This window comes from Heterocephalus glaber, unplaced genomic scaffold (genome assembly GCF_053883595.1).
Source record: "Heterocephalus glaber isolate CG9 unplaced genomic scaffold, H.glaber_assembly_v1.0 deba00001429, whole genome shotgun sequence".
In the NCBI taxonomy this organism is placed as follows: Eukaryota; Metazoa; Chordata; class Mammalia; order Rodentia; family Bathyergidae; genus Heterocephalus; species Heterocephalus glaber.
Window position 1 is genome coordinate 31,677,840 of NW_028258294.1, and position 24,508 is coordinate 31,702,347.

Below are 24,508 nucleotides of genomic sequence, written 5' to 3' on the forward strand. Positions count from 1 at the left end.
AAGGATGGATGGGGGACATTGGCTTCCTTCAACAGTTACCTATACTTAAGTATGTTCTGAGGCTGCACACCTCTGTTCTGAAGTGTGTGGTATCCTGAAATCAGCTTGTTGAAGGTTTTTCTTTGGCTTTTCTGATAAATGTCTGCAGAATTTCAGCTTGATTACTGGGAAGTGGTAGAAAGCTCACGGCCTCCTTTGCTGGCTAACAGTAGTGGTTGGACAATTTTATTCCATAATAACAAAATCTGCATCCAGCTTAATTCTGCTCTGCCCTGGAGCAACTGAGAACAAATCTACCTCCTCTTCCCATATGACAGCTCTTCAAATATTTTAAACCAATGCTCACATCCCTGAAGAGTCTTTGCTTCTCTAGGCTAAGTATTTCCTGTCCTTTCAATTCCTACAGTCATACTCTGAGTGACACAGGATCCAAATTACTTGTTAGGATGGTGGAGCAAAAGATTTTTGGAAAAAAAATAGGCACTGAATTCAGGCAGATCTGAGCTTGAATCACCTTCATCTAGTGGGGCAGACTGAATAGAGCAGTGAATTGGTGGTCACAGTCTTAGCTGCCATCTAGTATAATTCCACTGCCCAGATATTTGGATTGAATGGCATTTGTGGAACAATTATCATGTAGTAAAGGGTCTACCCTTCTAAAAATATGTATTACTATTTATACTTTAGAAATGAAAAAATTGGTATATGGAAATGACCTTGCTTCCCCTGAGTAATACAGCTAGTCTATAGCAAAGCAAGACCATGGCTCCTGGCTTTTGTTCTCAAGCTAAGTACGATTGCATGACCAGTGCAGCCCCTACACTGGGGACTGGGCCAGAGATTAGAAAAGCATATGATATATCTGTATAACCATATACTGTAGATTAATAGTTGTCAGCAACTTTATTCCTATTGGGGCTAGGGATGGAGCTCAGTAGTAGAGTGCTTGCTCAGCATGTGTGGGGCTGTGAGTTTGATCCTCAGCACTGGAGAAAAAAATGTTCAAGCATGGAGGAATGAGTAGGGGCAGAAGAGGTGGATGAGGTCTTTCTTTACCCTCTGTACTCTTTTATTGTTTGAATGGTTTTAAGAGTACAGTACATTCAAGTAACTCTTCCGTGTTTGAAACACAAGTAAGATCCTTATGATTTAGACTAGACTTTCAATTTGGTTCACGTCCAATGACTGAGCCAAAATATATCCAGGAATAAAGAAAAGTCTCAAATGTGAGAAGCCATACAGCACAGTCTGGTTGCTAAAATCATGCACTCCAGAGCTCCAGATTCAGATTCCAGTCACAGCTCTACTCCTTACTAACTCTGTGACCATGGGTGTGGTGGATTAACTGATGGTCAGTTTAAGTAGGAAGGCCCAGCTGAATGGAGTCAGTGTGAAAGGCCCACCTGAGGATTGCTGCCAGAATGGCATAAAAGAAGAACGGGAGGGGAAGATTGTATGCTATTGATTTTCCTGGAGAAGCTTGCCATGGCTGGTTTTCCTGCTAGGAACTTGGCTGTTCTTGAAGGAAGAGCTTGGGTTCTTGCTGTAGCTGGGGATGGCTGCTGTTCTCTTCAGGGGAGCTCTGATCTTTGCTTGGAGCATTGTTTCCTGGCTCCAGTGCAGATCCCTCAGCCTGGTGGCACAGGTCCTTCACTCGGCTGGTACAGACTTTCTAGCTTCCATCACTGGCTTTGGGGCTTCCTGGTGTTGATCCTTGATATGGACTTGCATGAGACATTGCCGTGGGATCCAGGCCTTCTGCTGCATTCTTTGAGTTTCTAGCACATGGCCAGATCTCTTGCACTCCTCTGCATTTGACTTTTTGGGTGAATATTATAAAATAATCCTATAAATTGTGTGTCCTGTATTAAATCTATTCCCTTCCAAACCCTGACTACAACAATGGGCAAGTTAATTGATTCCTTTATTCTTCCACTCCTCATGTATAAAATATGGATAGTAACTTTGAGTACATAACTGGGCTGTTTTGTTAAGAACAACGAGCTCTCTGAGTTTTAAAAACTTGAGATATAATTAACAATCAGTAAAATTAACCCTACTTAGAGTACAGTTATAAGAGACTTGACAAATCCACAGAGTCATGTAATCACTACCACAATGAAGATGTAGAATAATTCCTCCAAATCCCCTTATGTCCCTCTGCATTCAACAATTCTCCCCACCTCACCCCCTGGAAACCACTAATCTGCTTTCTGTTCCTATAGTTTTCCTTTCCCAGAATATCTTATATATCCTTTTGAGGCTGGTTTCTTTCACTTAGCATAATAAACCTGAGATTTATCCATGTTGTTGTGTATGTCAGTAGTTCATTTCTTTTTATTCCTGAGTAGGACTCCATTGCATGATGTACTACAGTTTGTCCATTTACAAGATGAAGGATCTTAGAGTAGTTTTCAATTGTTGGTGATTATGAATAAAGTATCTATAAACATTCATATATAGGGTTTATGTGAACATAAGTTCATTTAACATGATAAACACTTAGACTGCAATTCCAAAGTCATATGAGTATGTGTTTAACTTCCTAAGAAACTACCAAACTGTTTTCCCAAATGGCTACATTTGGCATTGTCGCCTATTCTGCTACACAGTTCCAATTGTTCTATATCTCACCCAGCACTTAATATTGTCAGTTATTTATTTATTTTAGTCTTAGCCATACTAATAGGTATGCAATACATCTCTTTATAGTTTTAATTTGTATTTCTTTAATTAATAATGTTGAGTATCTTTTCAATGTGATTGTTTGCTATGTGTCTTGGTCAGTGAAATGTTTATTGTTCTTTTTTTTGAAGGTTCGATTTCTTATTGTTGACTTTTAAAAGTTCTTTTTGTATTTTGGATTCAAGTTCTTTGTCAGATATAGGTTTTAGAAATATTTTCTCCCCATCTTTGACTTGCCTGTTAATTCTTTCAAGAGTGTTTGTTGAAGAGGAATTCTTAGCATTTGCTGATTTTTAAAATTTAATGGATTACTGTTTTGATATCATATCTAAGAAATCTTTCCCTAGGCTAAGGTCGCAAAAGTTTTTTCTTTTATTTCTTTCTAGAAGTTCTATATATAGATTTAGGTTTTATGTTTGTGTTTTACTGGAGACCCCTGCAGTTAGGTTCCAGCATCCTGCCCAGTATGTGCTGCAGGCCTGAGGAAAAAATACACTAAGAAACAGAACTAAGAGAGAGAAAGCGGGGTGCCAGGACGACCAATGCCAGTGCAATTGACAAAGACCCTGGCCAGTCCCTGGCACTAACTTTTATTGGCAATCAATTGGGGTAAAGGCAAGCTATGTGCAGTTTCTATGGAAATTAATGTAAAGAAGGCTCATAAAGATCAAGACAAAGCATTCTCGAATTAGGAGCAGAACATACAAAATACACGGTTGTAATATGAACATTGTCCTTCTATTTAGAAGGTTTTAGTTGTGGGAACGGAATTTGGGTGCGAGTTACTCTGACCTCGGCACGTAGGCTTCAGCCAGACTCACTTCTCAAAACAAGCCAGTTGTGGGATTAACTCTTCACAGCCTGCTTTGGGCATAATCAATATTATGGTCCTCTGCATCTCCCCCTTCTCTGTTTGAAAACGGCAGCTGCATCAGATCTGGGGATCTTTGCAGTTCCAAGGGTTGTAGCATGTGATGGGAGTCACTCAGATGTAGCCTTTTCATGGCTTTCAGCAGGGGTGTCACATTGTGCTGCTTACAGCAAATCCATCGTCTTAGTCCATGGTTCTGGGATGCTACCCACAGCATCTTTTTATTTTCTGCTAAGAATAAGCATACCCTGGCCCCTGTGTTATTACTGGTATTGAACCATTTACCTTTTAGTTAGGACATCCTTTGACAACACTAGTGTCTAGGACATATCTGTAGATCTATCTTTTTATCAATGAGGTTTTAATAGAGTATATTTACCTTCCATAAGTGGATTTAAAAAATTTAAAATGAAAGTAACAAGATCTAATTGTGTTTGTGGAGGTAGCTGTACCCCCCTTTTTTGTTTATGTAATTGTGTTTTTAGGGAAAGGTGAGTATGCCCAACAATGGCTTGTTCCTGTGGATTATAAGGACCTATGTCACAAGGACCTATAATATGCATAACTGACTTAGTTGTCTATAATAATTTCCTCTATAAAGAGCATCTTCAACTGTGGTTAGGGGAGAAAGGGCATAGTTTTAATCCAACTGTTTAGAGCTGAGAAGGGTCGATGTAGGGAAGACTGCAGTTAGGGGCTCTCTTCAGGGAGCTAATTTAATAGGCCTTAAATAAAAACCATGTTGTAATTTAGCAATAAATTACAAATAATTGTAATAATGCTTCATTTTGGGTTCATTTTGTGTATAGTGTGAGAGAAGGGTGATGACTGTTCCATCTTCTTTTTGGCCAGGCTGTTTATATCCTTTAAAGACCTTCAACATAATTTCATACTATTATTTACAACCCTGCTTAACTAGGCTGGCCTCTGCTGCCCTGGGCACTGTTTTTGACTCCATCAGAATGGAGTTACAATCTTTCCAAGCTACTTAGTAGCTATTTTCCACCAAAGCATGCTAAGAACTAGAAGTTGCTTATTGTAGAGCCTCCCTGGGGTTTGGGGTACATCCAATGAAGGATGTGCTGGGGTTAGCCTCTTGTATAAATACATAGGCGGTAGCTTTGAGAATTGGTTGGTGACGGTGTGTACTGGCATAGGGCCCTATGACCTTGGATGTGACCATCTGAAGAGAGCTCTGGCCACTGAAGCTGAGGTTCTGAGAGGTGAGATGGGTAGGGTGGGAGTGGATACAGTCCAGTTCTCTGATAAAATAGGAACAAAGACAAGAGTGTCTGACCCATACCCTGGTTTCACTCTCCCCTTTCATGACTATGAAGACTACTGGTGATTCTATTGAGCCCAGCAAATGTCTGTGGTATCACTGTCCTCTCCGTTTGTTCCACTGATCTCCCCAGGTAACATATTATCCTTCCTGTGTACTGAATGGAGCTGGAGAGATGGGAGATGAAGAAGGAGTGGGGTGAGGCTGGTGTGCAAGGCAAAGACCTGAGAGTATGAAGCATGGACTCAGGCAGGGTCCAGATATTCACCTTTCTATCCAAGATGCCAAAACAAGATCTAGATGCTCACTGCTTGGGCCAGAAGAAATAGACTCATTAGAGACTTCCACTTGAACAGGTCCATGGGAAATTATTTTTCTAGTAGAACTGCAGTTGTTTAGCTTTGTGAAATATAGCAAAGGGCACAGACAAGCTGGGAGTTATGGATATGGGGTTCCCAACCCAGAGTCTGCTCTAAGTGGTCCAGAAACTAGAACCATCTACCTGTCTCTTCTCAGGATCTCACATAATTTGGGCCATATGGAAGATCCAAAAGGGATTGTACAAGCTCCCTCGGTTATTATCTCAAATATCCACCTCCATTTAGGCATTTTGGTCCTGGTGTTACCATTTAGACACATGATGTTGTGAAGAGGTAAGTAGCTGGAGAGTAGAGGCAGTCTATGGGATCAGGAAGAGACCAGAGATAGGGTGGAGGAGGGAGAGAGTGAGTGGAAAGTGGGAAATTCCAGTGTCTAAGCCCATTAACCCTCTAATGATTCCAAATAGTGAAGATACAGACTTTGGAGCAGACAGATCAGGGTTTCTGCTATGTTTTCTTGGCCAGACTACTACATTTCCCTAGGCCGCTGTTTTTCATTTATGAAATGAAGGAGACAGTCACCACCACCACCACCACTACCATCACTAGTTTTTGTGAGGTCTCACTCTTTGTCCAGTTCTGCACGTAACAGTGTTGTCATCTTTGTCTTACAGAGGAGGAGGCAGAGGCTCAGTGAGGTTAAGCTATGTGCCCAAAGTCACATATTTGTTAACATTCCTCTGAAGGATTAAATTATACAAGTGGAAATCTCACCTACCCTTCCTCAATATTATCAAAGATGGGAGGTACATAGCCATGTATACACAAAGCTCAGGCTTCCTGATGCAATCGTGGATGAGCACGGACTTGCAGGGAGTTTTGGTACTGATTTCTCGATCCAGACCTTGCTCTAAGTGGTCCAGAAACCAGTCTTGCTCTGTGTAGGTCTTTATTTAATTTTTATTAAAATAAAGGACTAGGTGATATGATTTCTCAGATTCCTTCCAGTGCTTACCTTCTATGATTTTATGATTCTTATTTTCTTCTTTTGTGCTGTCAAGTTCATGAAGAGATTTTCAACTGGGTAAAGTTACCAGAGTTAGGCTCTACTGGTGTAGAGAGAAGAATGGGAAGATGTAGATGATTTTTGTAAAAGAGACAGAATTTAGGAGCACTCTTCTACTTCCTTCTATTGTTTTCATATCTTACACATCTTTTTAGACATTCAGCCCGAGGCCCACATTGCCTAGGAGGCCTTCCAGTGCCAGCCCAGTAAATTGCACTCCTTTATAAATATAATCTTGGCATGCAGCACAGTTTGAGCTCTATTAATTAATTCATTAATGTACTTAGACCTGCCTTGTGCCAGAGTAGAGCTATGGTGGCTCACACAGATATACACAATGCAGTATGATAACATATATAAGAAACAAATGGGAATGGAAAATAGAAGAACAAAGGAAGGAAGTTCACAGAGGATCAGAAAGGAGGCAAATACAGGGATGTAGGGCCTGAAGCTCTACCATGGGCAGGTCCTAATTATAATCTAAATATTCTGGTAGCCAGCTTAGGCAGGGTAACTCAATCAGTCTCACAATTCACAGTGCCCATGAGATGAGAGAGAAAGAAGAAACAAGGAAAGAAGCATGGGGGGAAGAGAAGGAGCAGAGAAAAAAGAAAGGAAGGAAGGAAGGATAGAGGGAGAGAGGATAGAAGAAGAATGGTGAAAGGGCTGTTCAGAAGAAGCTCAACTTTGGCTATGCTGGCAAGGAAGAGCCTTTCTTTCCTAGGGACTTTCCTAAAGACAGCTCCATGTCTCATGATGAGCAATGTCCTTGGCCCTGATGGCAGATACAGCTCTCTCCTTGAGGCTGCTCCTGCCTTCATCCTGAAACACAGGCCATACTTCAACTCAGCAAACAGTTCCACAGGGGACAGGGGGACAAGGTCCAGTAGACAGTGCTCTACCAACCTGGCTTAGTCCTGGGCTGTTGTTAATATTTCTAGAGGGATAGATGGACTGCATACCCTTCAGGCAATTGTTTATACATTGTGTTTCTTTCAACTGGGTTTTTGATAGACACTGCATGCCAGTGAGTTCGAGACTGTATTTCCTGCCAAATACCTGAAGTGCAGCTATTGGGTTGCCAATTAAATATGGACCCATATGCCTTAGAAACACACAAGCAGTTGAAATCTGTCAACCCTAGGGTAAGGTTGTCACTCTCTTATAAAAATTGATGAGCCTAACCAGGACCTGGGCTTGATCAGAAGGCTACCTCCCTGCTCCGAGCTGAAGGAGTCCATAGGGTATACGATTCCTGCCAGACCCTGTGTATCCGTCCTACTGAGGAGGGACTGCTCCAGGAATGTAGACCCTTGGATCCTGCCATTCCTGAAATGAGAGGCTTTGTTTATGTGATTTCCAAGTTTCCTTCCAGCATGAACATCACTAATTCCAGAAAGAAAATGCTCCATGGGAGGAGGGTTGTTAAACACTAGAAAAGTCTTCCACTGGAACAGTGAAATTGCCTGTCTCTGAGATGCAGAGACCCATGCTGTCTCGGCTAAATTGGAACAGATCTGCCTGGAGGCAGGGGGCTGGACAGAATGGCCCCTAGAATGCTTATCAAAATGGGCCATGTGGTGGTGTGCTTAGCCAGTATGTCTGTCTTTAAGTGTGCACAGCCTGCTGCAGATCACGTGTGCACGTAGGTGCACAGCCCGCCCTGTGTGGAGACACACATGTGTACGTATATTACTGTTTAGGCTGCTCCTCCCCAGCAGCAGTTGTGGCCCTGGAGCCCCCTCTACAGAGACTTTCCAAGGAACTGTATTAGGCAGCACAGCATTCCCCTCATAAAAATACAATAAACAGCTCTGCAAGTGGTCGGTGGAGTAATGACTCTAACCCAGTGGCGTTCTTGGAAGGGCCTCTTCAGAAGCGAAGCCGAGAAGGGGAATGGAAATCTTTGGGGTAATTAGGTTTCTGGAGGGCAGAAACCTCTTAAATCATTGAGAGTCAGAGAGGACCAGGTCACTAAATCATACATCAGCCTGTCTGGGCCCTGAGGCTCCTTCTAGGCCCCCCTACCTTCCCTTTTATAAGCAGTTTTGGACCCTGGGGCAGCCCCTCTCCTCTGGCTCGCAGGGCATCCTAGACTCTGTGCAGACCTACCCTGACCCACATAAGGAAACATTTGCTGCTTAGGAGGCACAGGGAGGTTGAGGGAGAAAATGAGCCTTTATGCCTTCAGGGTGGGGTCCTCCAGGAGCTTCAAGAATAGATGGTCTTATGTCTGGAGGGCACAAAGTTGAGGGACCAGAAGGATGGCCAGGATGATTGAGAACAAATTCCCTTCAACCTCATGATTCCACTTCCAACCTACTTCCTCTACTTCAAAAGTTGTTCCTTCCCCATCTGCCAGCTTTGGGATCTTGGGACAGGTGGAAAGGCTGGAAGAAAGCAGGGAGTGCAGAGTGAATAATAGGAGGAATCAGCCTACCCTTGAAGCCTTCTTGCTTCCTCTTAGACGGAGAGGGAAGAGAGACCCTGCCCCTGCTCTCTGGGATTCCCAGCTCCCACCTCAGATCTTCCCCTCTCTGTGGGGGGCCTGAACTAAAAGACTTATTCCTACCAGGGCTGCCAGTGAGCTGGGCCAGGTAGAAGGTAAGGAGAGTAAAAGCAATCAGGGAATTCTGGTGCTGCGGTGGCATGCAGACCTGCAGGGCATTTAGGGAAAGTAGATTAAGAAATCTTTTTCCAGATAAGAAAGGCCTGTAAAGAGGCCAAAGAAAGGGAAAAACACCCCCCTTTGATCACAGGGGATTGTAATTACTCAGATATTGATTGGGATAATAAGTTTGCCAAAACTCGAGAGAAGGAGAGATATTCCTCCAGGTATTTTGCTTTTGCAGGATTTTCTGAGCTCTCCTGTGAAGTCAAAGTCAATTTGGAGGCTTAGGTCTGGCCCTGAAGCCTGTAAAATGGGAGTCAGCAGCCTTTTCGTCTTGGAGGGAACACAGTGCACGCCCTTGCTCACCCCCTTCCCTCTGGGGACTTTACTGCTATCATTATTAGCCCTATCATTGCTATTATTAATAACCCCTGGGGCCTAACAGGGTTGAGTCTGCAATGAGAACTGAAACTGGCCTCGCCTGGACTCCAGAATCTTCTGCAGTAGTTTTCTTACTGTTTTCTACACTCCTGATGGCTCATGTTCCCTCTCCACTGAGCATGTGCGAGTCCATGTGCATGCATGCCCGTTTATACATGTACTCCCTACACTACACTGGCTTTTCCCACAATCTCCACATGTGTCCCTGCCACACACAATGGTGGAATTGAGACCTCTCTGGCTTTGAGGTCAGACAGACCTGAATTCAAGTCCTGCTTGCCCTGCAATCCTGAGAAAACCACTTTCCATTTTTGAACTTCAGTGTAGAAATGAGGATGACAGTAACACCAAGGTCCTCTTGCATGGTGGTAGAGAAGATTACATGAGATGATGGAAGACACTTTGTACAGTGTCTGCTTTATAAGAAGCAGGTAAAATATCAGTTATTGCTATTGTCATCCTCTGGCCTCTCTCGGACATTTTGCATGAATTATAGCTTCTACAGTCTTCTCTCATCAGAGCTGCAAACCAAGGCTCTTCTTGATCTCCCAGGTCCAGCTTAGGGCTCACTCTGTTCCTCCCTGAGCTATGTGTTTTATTTTTTGCTCCCATTGCAATTATGTATATCTCTTGTAGCTCTTATCATAGTTTGCTTTGAGTTCTGACTTTGAACTTGATGAGAGCATGGGTTACGTCTTCATTTTATCTCCTTTACTTTAATCCCAGAGTTTAGCACTATATACACTTTAGTGTGGGAGGCATACCTTTACTGATGTTTTATAGTAGTAGATAACACACACTGAGCATTTATCATGTGCCTATTTCTTTTATATATTATAAAAGAACTTAATCCTCATATGAAATATTGTTACTTCCTTCTTATATGTGTGGAAACTAAGGTTCTGGAGAGATTACATCATTTACTGGTCACATAACTGATCAGTGGCTAAGGGTTGCTGCAAATGCAGGACAGTTTCCAGAGCCCATGTGTCCTTTGCAATAAGGCTAAGCGCAGCATGTCTTTCATTGGACAAACCCCAACTCCCAGGCAGGCTGCATACTAAGCAACTTCCAGCTCTTAGCATGGTTTGGTGCTTGGAGTGGGAAATAGCTACTGAGTAGTTTGGAAAGATTGCAACTCCATCCTGTTGGAGTCGAAGAAATGCTCGGGGCAGCAGAGGCCAGCCTAGTTAAGCAGGGATGTAAATATTAACACAGGCATTACTTGAAAGGTCTTTAAAGAATATAAACAGCCTGGCCAAGGGGAAGATGGAGGATCCAGGAAGTCCAGTGGCAGCCATATCTTCAGTGGTGCTTAGAGGAATATGACATGAGGAAGTGCCAGGAAGTGTTGCATATCAAGGAAGGACTTCTTGAGTACATCCAGGCTGACAGAAGGCAGGGGAGATGGTTGGTTCCAATAGAAAAAAAAATGGTGGGGACCCAAGACTGAACAAATAGCAGAGAATTGGCATTATAATTGCAGAAAACAGGAAGGATAAGATGAAAGGACATATCAAAATACATGATTGATAATGCTAACAATAACAATGCTGTAGATGAATGCTGTGCTTGCTCCGTGCCCACCACTATGTCACATAAGCAAGAGAGCAGCTGCCTGCACACTGCAACATAGACATCATTCTTTCAGGGCTCAACATCACTCCTTTTTAATCTTCCTTGACTGGTGACATCCAGGAAGACCTTAAGCTCTTTTGAGTCTTTCAACTAGCATTTACCCTGTGCCTACTGCATGCATTCTACCAGAATGGTCCCTAGGGGAGTGAATGAAACTTGTGCTCCAACATGGAGCAAGTCACAGTCGAATGAGGGACAAGGTACATACAGTTACAAGGCAGTAAGATGCATGTTGTTGGGGAGGTACATGCAAGTGTTCTGGGAGGGAGGCCCCAGAGAAGAGGTGGTATTTGAGTGGAGAAAACCTTCTAGACCTGCTAAGTGGAGAGTGAGGGGAGAGCATGGAGAGTAGGAAAGTGTGGCGGTATGAGAGTAGGTAGGATATTGAAGGTGGGCTAAACAGGCTCCGGTATGTGTCTAGGGTTGGGATGTGCAAGAAGTTGCAGTAGGTAAAGCTTGAAGGATACAGTAGGACAATATAGTGAGAAATCTTCCAGGGATCTGTTGTTAAGTTAGCCAACACATTTATTTATCGTGCATCTACTATGGACCTAGTATGGAACCTGGCACTAGGACAAGCAAAGGATAGTTGGTCCCTGCTTCTTGCATAAGATAACATCATGTACCTGTTTCCTTCTTGTCCTGGAATAATTATTAACAGAATTCTCTTTTACTTTCAAAAGTGTTCCTGTTTACACAATACATTATATGGTTGTGCTTTCTATGGAGCTTTAGTCCAGTGTAGAAAGACAGATACTTGTCAAACAACTGGTGGATTATAGGACTAGAAATAGGGCTGGATGCTTTGAAGGAGGGTTGCAGAGTGCTACTGGGGCAGGCACTGGGGAGCAGCTCCAGTCTCCAAAGGAATTTAAACTTCTCTTCAGACAAAATGATGACACAGAAGGTTTTTAAGTTAGAGATAAGATCTTGCTTTTAGAAATCATGGGATTTCTATGTTTGTTGAAGATTTATCTCTCTCTGTTTTTCATGTCTCTGAGTTATTAACAATAAGAATTGAAAAAAAGCAACAGTTTTCATTATAGAGCATTTCACAGTGTACATGAGCTTACCCAGGTATATTTTCTCATCTTAGTGGCAGTGTGGAAGGTGCAAAGCCAATGAGTCAGGCAAAGTAACTCTGTTGTTGCTCTACCTCCAGCTAGCTGCCAACAGTGGGTAAGCTACTTCTCCTCACTGAGCCTTTGTTCCTCTCTCATATTTAAGAGGAAGTGTTCTTCTCCCTGCAAGCGTGATCCTGAGGATTAAAAATGATGTAAGTCAAGGAATGAGCACAGTGCTGGGCACATGGGAGACACTTACTAAAAATCTAGGACGTTATAAGCTCTTCTGAGCTTGGGATTGTCTAAGAAAGGACATCGTGACTGCTGGGGAAGTGAATTTGTTGGAAAACAGGACAGAGTGGAGAGCAGTAGACAAGGGGAAGGAAAGGCGGGAGGGGAAGGAAAAGGCTGAAGGTGTTTCACCACTAGGATGACACTGGATTAGAAAATGCACACCTGCCCTTGTCACTTGGACCCTCATGGCCCTTAGGAACCAGGATCTATGTGCCTGGTGGGCTGAGTGGGGAGTGGGAAGAGGCACCAGGCAATGAATGGAATAAATTCCATAGCCCAAGCCATCTGGCCCAGTGGGGGCCCACAGTGGATGTCTACGAAATCATAGAGTGAGGCCTCCACAAGAATTTACTCCGTCTTATTTCCTTTCTGCTCTGCCTAATCCCCTTGGCCTGCATGTGCCTGCTTCTGTGGGTAGAGGTTGGCTCCTGATAGAGATGACGGGGCCAGAGATTGCACTGTGCACCCCAAGGATACAGTAGCTGGCTGGGGTGGGAAGAGGAGCCAGGTGCTCAGGTCTATGCATGAGAGTGAGTTTGAGGATAAACATGGAGCCCAGTTGATATTTCAGAAATAGAGGTGTTTTGAGCACCATCATCCAAGTTTGGCTGGTAGCTTGACTGGGAGACCTGGAATCTCATTTTCTTTCCACACTTGATCTTAGCCAAAAGGCCAAGAAGCAATATGCATCTCATTTTCTTTCTGATTTGCGTCTGGTATTTTCTGTGCTGTGTTTTCTAGGACACCCATAATAAAGAAGCACAAATGACACAGCTTAAGCAATTGAAATGTATTTTCTCACAGTTCTGGAAGCTACAAGTCCAAGATCAAAGTCTTGCCAGGGTTGTTTCTTCAGAGACTTCTTCTCAGCTTGCAATTGGCCCTCTTTTTTTTCTGTCCTTATCTGTGTCCCTGTCTGTGTCCAAATCTCATTTCCACAAGAATGCCAGTCATATTGGTTTAGGGCCCACTTGTGTGACCTCATTTTACCTTAATGAGCTCTATAAAGACTCTTTGTCTAAACACAGTGACATTCTGAGGTACTAGGGGTTAGGACTTCAACATACGAATTTGAGGGAAACATGATTCAGCTTATACAGACAGCGAGGCACATTGCACCTTTGGTCAGCAGACCCTTGGAGAGAGGAGGCAAGTGGTTGCATGGCTGCTGGACACATGTCCTTGGAGAGGAATGAGCTGAAAGGATGCTAGCTTCTGCAAGTGCTGCATTCCCTCACCAAGACTCTTGGGTCTACTAAGAGCCACTGGATAATCTACTGTTGGCCATAGGGTTCCTGGATCCTTTCTTCTCCCTCCTCCAGACTGCTTTTAAGATATAGGATTTGCTTCTCTGTTCCTAGCCAAGAAATAGGTATGTATTCTGAGGCATTTCCCCTGGGACTGCTCAAATCTATTTGTCTTTTACAGATGTCCCTTTACCAGTAAAAGAGCTTCAGTTCCTGGAAATCCTGGGCAGAACTCCCCTCATGCAAAAGGAGAAGCTCAGGAAGTTACTATACTTTCTTTCTTCTCAGCCCTTCCTTCCTGTTTGGGTAAGGCAGGAGACCACACCTGGGTTTGTGGTAGTACAGACGTGCTGAGATTGGCAGATAGGTTATTGCTCCACCAGGTTGGCACAGAACGGCTGCATCTGAAGGTGATTTTACACAGGTAGACTCTCACTTGCAGATTGCAGGATTCCAAAGATGGGTTTGTAAGTAAGTTATTATAAATTGGAGATGTTTTTCTACTGTAGGAAAAGCATTAAATGTAGAAAGAGATTTTTCGGGAACCCCTAGAGTCTAATCAACTCACATATAACTAAAATACTAACTATGACCATGTTAGTCTTTTACACCCATTTGCCACATATGCCATTGCATCAGTGGGAAAATACTGTGAGTTCCAACTCTGTGTATCTGGATAAATGCTGCTTCCTCATGCATGTAACTCACCTGATAGTGGCTTTATGACAAGTAGGAATCTTATGGAGGAAAAGAAGGGCAATTTTGGGTCAGATGCTTCTGGATATTAGTCAAGTGATATGAAACAGAGTATAAAATATTCACATTTTAAACAGTAGATTCACAATGGTTGACTTTATTTAGGTCACATAGTAATCCTGCAAGGTAAGTGCTATGATCTCTCTTTTAGAGAAATGAAGTAATGAGACTCAGAGATGTCAGGTAGCATCTTCAGGATCACACAGCAGAGAGTTGCAGCTCTTAGAATGTCATGCATCTCACATTTGCATCTGACTTCGAGGTCGGCTCCTCTCTGGCTTAGCAGTGGTGGGGAATACAGGCTCTGGGTTTAAATGAGTCCCCAAATCCCCTGCTAGTCCATTTAGCAGGGAGCAGAGGCCCATTCTTCTCCAGGAGCAAGCACCACCCCAGGAAGAGTTGCACTACAGCAATTCCTACTGTCACACAAGGGCTGGGCAGAGGTCTGGAGATGATGGCAGCCCTTGCAGATTGCAGAGTTTTTAGGATAAATGGTGATTTTCATCCTTGGTGATTTCCCAAGGCCACTGAGGCTTGACAATTCTGGCAGGGAAACCAAATTTAAATGAGTCCCTTTTCCAGTCTGCCTGAGGGGTAGGCATTAGTCAGGGAACTAACAACCTTCCCTGGCTGTTTCCTGTGTTCTGAACAAGATGTCAGGAGGTTGTGAAGAAACACAGTCATTGTTCCAAAGGTATTTTGTACTGCACAAGACAAGGCAAAGAAACAAAGAGCCAAACACAGACCTTGAGCAAGCTGACAAAGAGCATGTGGAATTAGCTTGAGTGAACTCTTCCACCCTGTGTGCATGGGGTTACAGAGGCACCTGCTGTTATCAGACTTGAGGTGGGCTTATGCAGAAAAGGGTTGTGATGTGGTCACAAGAAGTGCTCTAGAATGGGACCATTGAAAAGATATTTAGATGCTGAGTTCAACCCCTAGATTTTCTTTCAGATCAGGAAATAAGATCAAGGAGGTTAAAGACTAGCTTAAGGTTTTAAGCTAGTGAATGGGAAAGCCAAAATGGGAATAGGTTTCTTCCTTCTGTGTCCAGTTGCTCTTATAATTACATTGGAAAGGGAGTAGGAAAGAAGCAATTGGAGAAAGAAGAAAGAAGTAGAGAAAGTGGGTTTTATGGATAGAATCCATGTTGAGGAAAAGTAAGAAATTACATAGATACGGTTATGGGGACCAAGTGGGTTTTCATGACTGGCAATAAAAGCAATAGGACAGAAAGCCATAACTCCCAGAGGTGTCTTTTGCTAACATTATTTTCAAAAAGGATTCTTTTGCTTTAAATCAGATGCCCAAGGCTTTATCCTCTTTAGTTCATCCAGCATGGTAATCTGGGACAGAAATTCTGAGCTTTCTGTTCCACAGTGAAAGGCGATGTATAACATCCCTGACCTGGGGGACCCTCAAATTGAGCCTCTTATTTTATGGTCAGACAAGAGATAAAGACTTTTGTTGTCCAAAATTGAATTCCCGTTAGCCAAATCCCAGGCCTCCCCTCACCTTTCCCAACTATCTCGGTTAGGAGCCTAAAGGACTCCTTGAAGAAGCAGGCTTGTGTGTGTGAGTGTTGGAGGGAGAAGGAGAGGAGGTGAGAGGGCAAGGAGCCTGCTGGGGAGGTCACTAGGATCCAAGGCTTACAGCTGATGTGCTTCTTCTGCCATTGGTTTGTTGGTATTGCAAATACATGGCTCCAGCACCAGGGGAGGATGTAAGGGTCAAGAACTGCAAATTGTAAACCACAGTGAAGTGAGATGAATCAATCTGCAGTGACCTAATAGACAAGAGGAAAGCCTGCTAACAGGAGGCTGAGAAAGGCTCCTGGATGTGCAAGGCTGCAGGAGATCAAGACCAGGCCAGCTTTGTCTACCTGGAAAACCAGGCTCGGTCAGATCTGGTCTTATGTTGTCTGGGAGTGACCCAAGCTAATGAGGAACAGATAGCACTTCTCTCTCCAGGCCCAAAGGGGTCAAGGTTGAAGATGGGTTCCTGGAAGAAGCTCACCCTTTCTACAGTGGTCAAGAATCTGGGAGAGGAAAGTCTCCTTTTTGTTTACTTGGTTGTCATTCTTTTCTAATTATAATGTACGTTTATTATAGAGAAGATAGGAAACCTACAGAAGAAAGAAGAATATCATTCACCACCATGCCACTAAAGGTGATCACTGCTAATATTTCAAGGAATTTCCCTCTTGGTTTTTTGTGTACAGTTATTTTAAAATAAAGTTGAAATTATACTATATTTATATTTGTATAGTCTTTTTCATCTAAGATTATATCATAAGCCTATTACTATCTCTTCAATATCATTCTACAGCATCTTTTAAAATGGTTCCCTAGTGTTCAATTCTGTGTATGTATAGTTAATGAATTCTCTATTGTTGGCTACTTGGATCATTTGCAAATTGGCACCCTTGTAAATACTACTGCAATGAACATCTTTCTATCATGATTATCTGAAAATAAGTTTGATTTTTTTGATTAGAAGTGGAATCACAGTATCAAAGTCCCTTGTTACATATTGGTTAATTACTCTCCTTCCCTCCTCCCCATGTGAAATGTTAGACCAGTTTACACTTCCATTAATCAGTGGCCATGACAGTGCCCATCTCACTGCACCTTTGCCAACATTATGGGTCATTAGAGTCTTTTATGTGGAAGATTGCTTTTCCATGTCCTGCTCAGCTTGCTGATAGCATAAACTTCAAACATGGAAGCTACTTTGTATTTATTGGCAACGCTTAGTAGATCCACATGTGTGGAGAGTCAGAAAAGCTCGAAGGAAAAAAGGCTGAATTTGATCCACAGGCAGCCATAGGTAGTACTGTACGTAAGGAGAAGGTTCCCCTGTATAGGAGGAGGTGCTTAATTCATCCTTTTCCAAGACTCTGTGTTGAGCTGCCAGGCAAAAGCCCTCCTCCCAGAGCCCTTGTGCAGGAATGCTTCCTGGCTAATCAGGAAATGAAAGAACAAAGCACACCTACACAAAGGTGGGCTTAGCGCACTGGAAGACCAGTGATGTGCAAAGCCCCTGACGCTAAGCAGAAATGAAAACATTAGTGGTGAGATACCCAAAGAAAACATATTCCATATGCACAGACTGGCTGGTGGCAAAGGAATACAAATGCAGTCAGTGATTAGCCAGGAGGAGCAGTAGCAGTAGGGGACATCTTAGGGTCCCCCCTCTGGCTAGTTCTAGCTTAAAATGCTCAGGGTGCTGAATAGGACCTTGTTCTGACTTGGGCATCTGCTATAATTGTCAGTATTGCAGCCTGTTTGGAATAACTCCAAGAGTTACAATGTACTGGGCAAGGCCTAGAGAGTATTGAGCATCTACTCACAGTGCTGTGAAGTAGGAATCATGACCCCCATTTCCTAGATGAGAAAATTGATGTATAGTAAGATTTCCTTGCTTTGTCAGAGTGGTAGAGCTCAGTTCTTACATCAGGCCTATCTGGTCCACTCCCTGTGTTCTCTCCTTGGCTGTGCCTGTGTATGGCCTAATTTCCAGGTGTGTGGAGGTGGAGAGGCAGGTAGGGTAACATTTGTGATCCAGGATCCTAAAAGGCTAGACCTAGCAGTAATTCTGAAGGCTGGCCACCTTGGCTTATATGACAGCCTTTTTATTTTGTCCATTGCACACTGCCACGCTAGTGATAACAATACAGGGACAAGAGTGAGACATGTTTAGGGTGAAAAATGGCCAATAGGTCTTGCCATATACTTCCTTTTGGGTCAGACATTTCCAGAGAGCACCTTGGTGATGGTTGGGCAGCTGGTGATGTATTCCTTATTCTCCCCAAGCACAGATGTCCTGGAAGATAGGCCCTCAAAGAAATGGCCCAGTGTTCAAGGGAGGTTTTGCACTCTTCTGGTTACCAGACTCTGGAAGAGATACTCCTCCAGATACAGTCTGACTTCTTTTGAGACCTCTGGTTTATCTTGCTGGAGGATTCCAAGGGTGGCAGGGAATAGAAGAGACATAGAAGGAAAAGAAAGGCACTGCTCCTGTGGAATCTCTGGGAGACTGGGGAAATGGGCAGTGCCTGGCCAACCCCTCTTTTCCCTTTCTGTTGGAGCCTTCTTAAACTCCCCCAAGTTCACCCCCTGCAACGTACATTTTGCTGACCAGGGAGAATCTTAGTGCTGACTTGCTGTTTGGCTAGAAAAACACTGGACAGACAAGAATAGGATTTTATGTATGTATATATATATATATATATGTGTGTGTGTGTATATATATATATATATATATATATTTAAAAATCAAAACAAGACAAAAAACAAGGCACAAAGCTTTTAACTTAAGTGCTGGGGATTGACTGCTCTGGGCAAAATGGGAGATGGCTGCTGTCTAACTGATAAACTCCAGGGTTCCCCAGTCTGGGGTGTGACCAGTCCTACCCATGGCAGAAGGTGACCCATAATGATTTTGCTCTTTCTCCGTCCCTAGATTCTGAGGCTCTGAGGATGCGGCATTTACTAGTCCTTCTGTATAAGTCATAGGTACTAAGTGGCGGATGATATGTTACATTTAATTTTCCAGACAGTGCTCTGGGGGATCATTCCCATTTTGCAGATGGGGACACTGAAACTTAGAAAGGTGTGGTGCTTGTTCATGACTACACAGTAAGTTGGGGGTAGAGCTCAGATTCAAACCAGACAAGTCAAGGCCAGGATCCATGCTCTTAGCCACAGTCTTCTATGATTCTGCTTCCCAGGGACCAAGGGCTATGTTCTGGGAGAAATATATAATTTTTTTGCACTTGATTCTTGACTACTGCTAATAAATACTCATGATGAGGCCTTTGGGAGGTGTTTTCAAGTCAGCTCAACATGATTAAAAAAGATCAGTAGAACCCAATCAAATGGCCTGTTTGTTTTCTAGCCTGTCCCTGAGTGGGCCAAGTGGTCAAAGGCATGGCACTGGTTTGTCTGCTGTCCATCCCTGCTGAAATCATTCTTTGTTCTTGATGAATAAACAGCCTCAAGAGGGGTTACTCCAAATGTACAGTGTCCTCTCTCCCCACAACCTTTAGCCTAAGTGTGAGTTGACTGGAGAGGAAAATCCTTGTTTGGCTGAAGTAGGAGGAATCATAAAAACACGCTGGGCTTAAGAAATGTAAATATCTACACAGCTAGATGGATGAGGATGATGGAGAGGTGCCAGAGGAAGCCTGGATGTGAGAATCTGGCAGACAGCGATAGATGAGAAGGAACACAGAGAGTGAGAGAAAAGCAAAAGGCAAAAAGCCACATGCATGGGTGGAGAGAGAAGCCTAAGCATGGCCGGGGACTGACACAGCAGGGCTGGGCTGCAGCAAATTCAGAGGGAAGCATGAGGCATGTCTGACGGATTCTGTGGTGAGAGTACAGGGTATGTGGCTCTGGAATGACCCAATGGTGAGGGATCTGACAGAGAAAGAAGCCTGCAAACATGTCCAAGTTTCCCTGGAAGAGTGGTTAAGACTCACAGCACACATGGAGCTCTCAAAGCATAACCAGTTCCTGGATGGCGGCATCTGTATCTCTAGGAAACTTGTTGGAAATGCATTTTCTTGGGCCTTGCCCCAGACCCTCTGAGTCACAAACTCTGGGGCTCAGTCCAATATTCTGTGTTTCCACAAGCCCATCAGAGAATTTGGGTGTGTGGAGGAGTAGGGTGGAGGAAGAAGTATGACTGAGAGGGTGTAGAAGGCTAGGGTCTGGGGTAGTGTCTGAGGGGAAAGAAAGAGGACAAGATTTTATTCTAGTGTCAAAATCAGACAATACAGGGCCAGGGATTTAGCTCAGTGGTTCCAGGGCCTGCCTCGCAAGCACAAGGTCCCAAGTTTGATCCCTGGTACCCCCCCCAAAAAAATCAGACGTGGAGAAATACGTGGAGAAATGTGGGACACTTGGGAAGGATGGCCAGGCTAGCAGAGGCAGGCAACCCAGTCCAGGACAACACCCCCAGGCACAGGGCCAATAAGTGGTTTTGATGGTGTCCGTGCTCTTGCTGGTTCCCTGTACATCATATATCAAGTTTCCATTAAGGTATAGAAGAACACTGGGAGTTCAAGTGATCTTAGCAAAAGGGGTCCTGGAGAGGACTGGGGTTCCAGTGGTCTTGGAGGAGAGGTCTCTGTCTCATTTCCTGTTTATCTTTTTGGTACTGGAGATCGAACTTGGGTCCTTGCACTTGCAAGGTAGGTGGCATAACCACTGAGCTAAATCCCCGGCTCCCCATTTCCTGTTGATGTGACCAAAATTCAGCCAAGGGCTCCAGTGCCCAGAGAGCTCTTTGTTTGGATGTTGCCTTTTTCTCTGCCCTTGCCAAGGAAACCTCTGAAACATCCTTCCCTCACTGCATGCTCTTAGGAGACAGGTCTGGGTCATCGTACACAGAGTGATGTGCATTAGGCACAGAGTATAGACTTTGTGCTGCTGCTGCTGAGCGTGGAAGGACTATCCTGCTCAGGGGAGGCAGGTAGATTGGATGACATCAGCTTTCTAGGTCTCTGTTTCTACCTCACCAGCTAATGAATATCTCCCCCAATTTTCACTGCTTTTAAAAATTAAAAAAAAATCTTCCTACTTTGTCCACTCCCGATATTGGCAAGACATGAATAAGCTAACAGTTTTGGAGCCATTTCTTTCGGGACCTTGACACTGTGGTTGCCTTACTTAAGGCTAATGTCCAGACAACCCATGTAGAAAAGGCTTCCCTAACATCCCACCCTCCAACCTCAGCAGCAGAAGATAGCCAGGCTCCAGAAGTCTTATTTCTATCCCTCATATGACAAACACCTCAAAATGGTCCAAGGAAACTTTCACCTGTGTAAATAACCATTACTGTGCTTATGCTTTTGAAAATGTTCATTTTGGGTCCTTTAAATGCAGATTCAAATCTGCACTGGAGATTGTGCTTTAAGAAAAGGCACTTTGTATAACTTTCCATTTAGCTCAGCAGGCAGACCACCTGGAGGCCTCTTAAGGACCTCACTTGGGGTCCCACTGTGTTAGCAGCCAGCCTGGGTAGAGGGAAATGGCTGCTTCTCCTGTTAATAGATCAGGAGGAACTGGCTAATGAGTTGTAGGGGGATTAAAAAACCCAACACCCAGTTGAAAGCAATATCCATTAGTGTAGCACACTCAACACAAACCATGAATTATTGTGTTGATTGGAGGAGACAAGCCATAAATTTCTCCTATTAAAGTTCTTGAGTCACACTATCAGGCACAGACTAATGACTTAAAAATAATATGTGCAAATGTCATCAGCATACAGATGACCTGGGTTTTGGTCCCAGCAGGGGAAGTCTCATGTCTAAGACAAAGCAGAGAAATCATTTAGGGGTTGAACAGGGTGCCTACCATCTTGTGCTCCATAGGAATGCTTTCTTTTCAATCAAAGATGGTTTCCAGAGAAGTCATAGGGACTGCATTTCCTGGTGAGGTAGTTTTGAGATTAAGGCTAAAGCATCACGAAGGGAAACTCAAGGAGACCCTCAGGTGCCCAGAGCTATGTCACTACAGGAAGGTTCAACCAGGCAACCCAGGAAAAAAGGTGATAAGCACAGATACCTGATGGGTCCCAGCATTGCCTTTGGCTGTGCCGGCACCTGGGAGGCCTCACTTCCACTTGCTCCTGTCCTAACCAGACTCAGCCCTAACACCAAATTCCAGCACCTTTCTTCCTACTTAGCCTCCAGCCAACTCACTGAGGCACCTATCCAGCGTGGGAACCACCTTAACTCCAGAATCCTCTCATTCTTGCTTCTGTAGAAATGAATGTTTACTGCAGAATAGTTCCTACATATTCTCCCTGCCAGCATGGATTTTATTTTTCTAATGGGAATTCCTGCCTGTTTCTCTATCTGATCTATTCTTGGCTCTCTCCCACCCCTGCCCTAGCATCTGAGTGGCCCTCAGCTGCCAGTGACTCAGGTAGGGCCACTAACCAGTCGGTAGCTGAGTGAGGGCCCAGGGGCATCCTTGGTCCTCCTTTTAGAGCACAACTTCTAGGGATTTGGGGCCCAGGATGGAGAAAAACTAACCTTCGATCATGCCTTCATCTCCAAGTAGCACATCTGTCCAGGATGACATCTGGCTCTGGGAACTGGATAATGGGGTTTTGCTTTCTGAATCCCAGCTTTGCCTTTTTCATGCCATCCATTATGCTATCCTATGATACCCTACAGAGTGTGATACCAAGTTTGCTTTGGAGGAGTGTCATCAAATGTCACGCTGTCGGCAGTATTTGTACAAAAACCACACCAAGGTTTACACTCACCTGAACTCAGCGCCAGGTTTTTGCCTTATTCAAATACCCATCTTTAGGGAGGCAAGGCTTGGACTTGATCCTGACCTGGAAGGACACATTCCTGCCTCCTTTTTGCCCTGGATACCTGGATCCCCTGAAGCCTCATGGGGGAGGATGGAGCATCTAGAAACCATCTGGGAGGTTCTGGGAGATCATTTCTTCTCTTTCTTTCCTCTCCACCCCCCTCCCCACTCTTTTATTTTTTATTAACAAGGATGAAAGTGTGAACTTGAAACAATAAGGCATGGAAAATCACAGAAATAACTTAATTAAGTTTTTAAAGATTTCCATGCTTGAATAAATTAGCCTTCCTGCAAATGTCACAACATTCAGGAAAAAAAATTGTAATCAATGGAGCACAATGCTTCCCTGCTCTTTAGTTAAACGAAAGCTCCATTGGCGCGTTTCCTTTTACCCCTGCTCCTCTCCTGCAGCTGCTGCTCCCTGGGCCCCTCGCTTCAGGCAAGGGCACTAGACTCACACATCAGAACATTCTGGCTGTGGCTGGGAAGGAAGGAAGGATCACAGGTCGGGGTAGGGGTGGGAGGACCAAGAGGGGACATTACTCTTGGCACAGGTGAGAGCTTGTTGTGGTCCTGGCTCTCCTTTGAAAGGTGGAAAAAGTTGATCTCTCTATGGGGCTTAGGGGTCCTTAGAGTCAGACAGATCTTTCCTTCAGAACTAGGAGGGAGCGTGATGAAGCATAGGCTCGACTTTGTAGAGTGAGTGGTAGGGGCTATTCTCCTGCCATTTCCTCTAGTGTTTTTCCCCTTTCTAGGCTTTTCTTCACATTTACCAGAGGCTCCTGGAAGGTCACAAGAAGGCAAGGAAAAGAAGGAGAAGGGTGCGGGGAAGGGAAAGGGTCCAGGAGGCCTGGGCAGCGGCCTTGCCTGAAGCAACGTGGACAGATTTCCATTGCTGTCAAGGCTGAGGGCAGATTGCTTGGCTAATGAGTCCATGTGCTGCGCTGCTGCTGCTGCCGACTTGAGCAGTGAGTGATGTCATGCTGGCTGCCCAGCCCTGCTATAATGCAGCTGTCAGAGCCCATGGGGAAAACTTGGGGAGAAATACGAGAAGCCTAAAGAGCAGCAAAAGGCCCAGTCAAGTGAAGGGAAATGGAATTACAGTAATGCTGAAAGCAGGCACACTGGAGAATTAAAACACTTTGTTTTGGAACCAGATTCTACTCAACTTGAGTTATTAAATTATTTATTGTTTGCTTCTCCAGTAATGGGAGAGAGTGATAGGGTGGGGGGCAGCCCGGGCAGAAATTGTTTTAATTACCAGGCACATGTGGGCACCACTCAGGATATAGCCTGGTGCCCCTGGAGCAGCATGGGGCTGATAGAGTGGAAAGGGATGATTAGTGCTTAATTAGAGCCCTCAGATCCATTTACTGGAATAACACTAAGAGGGACTGTGTCATAATCCTTTGGACTTACCATGGGGGACATCAGCATGTTTCCCAAGGTCATTCCACTACTCCAAACAGTTCTGCTTGGATGACCTTGCACGTGGATAGGTAGCTGCCTCATAAACCCCACCAGCTCTCTCCTGCCAGCACCACTGGGTTTCGAGTGATGAAAGTGAAGGATCTAGAAGAAGGAAATGGAAGCCTCCCACAGTCCATATACTGGCCTTTCCACACCTTTTGGTAGTCTGTATCATTAAGAAGGCAGGAAAAAGATGATGATGCATTCTGTAGATGAGGAGTGGAGGCTTGGAGCTTTGCCGAAACCCTCAGTGAGCAGATTTTACCCTGACTGGATTTGGCTCTGGAGCCTAAACTCTGCTCTTTGCTACTATGCTCTAGTTCCTCAGGAGTAGAGCAGAAGAAGGAAGGCAGAGAAATGAAGTTGCTATGATTTGGCTTTCCCCTGATAGGTAGCAAAATCTAGTCTCTTTTTTAGGGGCTGA

At 44.2% G+C, this 24,508-nt stretch overlaps 1 long non-coding RNA gene across 5 annotated transcripts in view; it reads left to right on the forward strand.

Moving 5' to 3' along the window:
• The window catches only part of LOC110344286 (uncharacterized), a 343,104-nt gene that overhangs the window by 67,185 nt on the left and 251,411 nt on the right, over positions 1–24,508 (forward strand). The gene's annotated exons all lie outside the window — the stretch shown is intronic.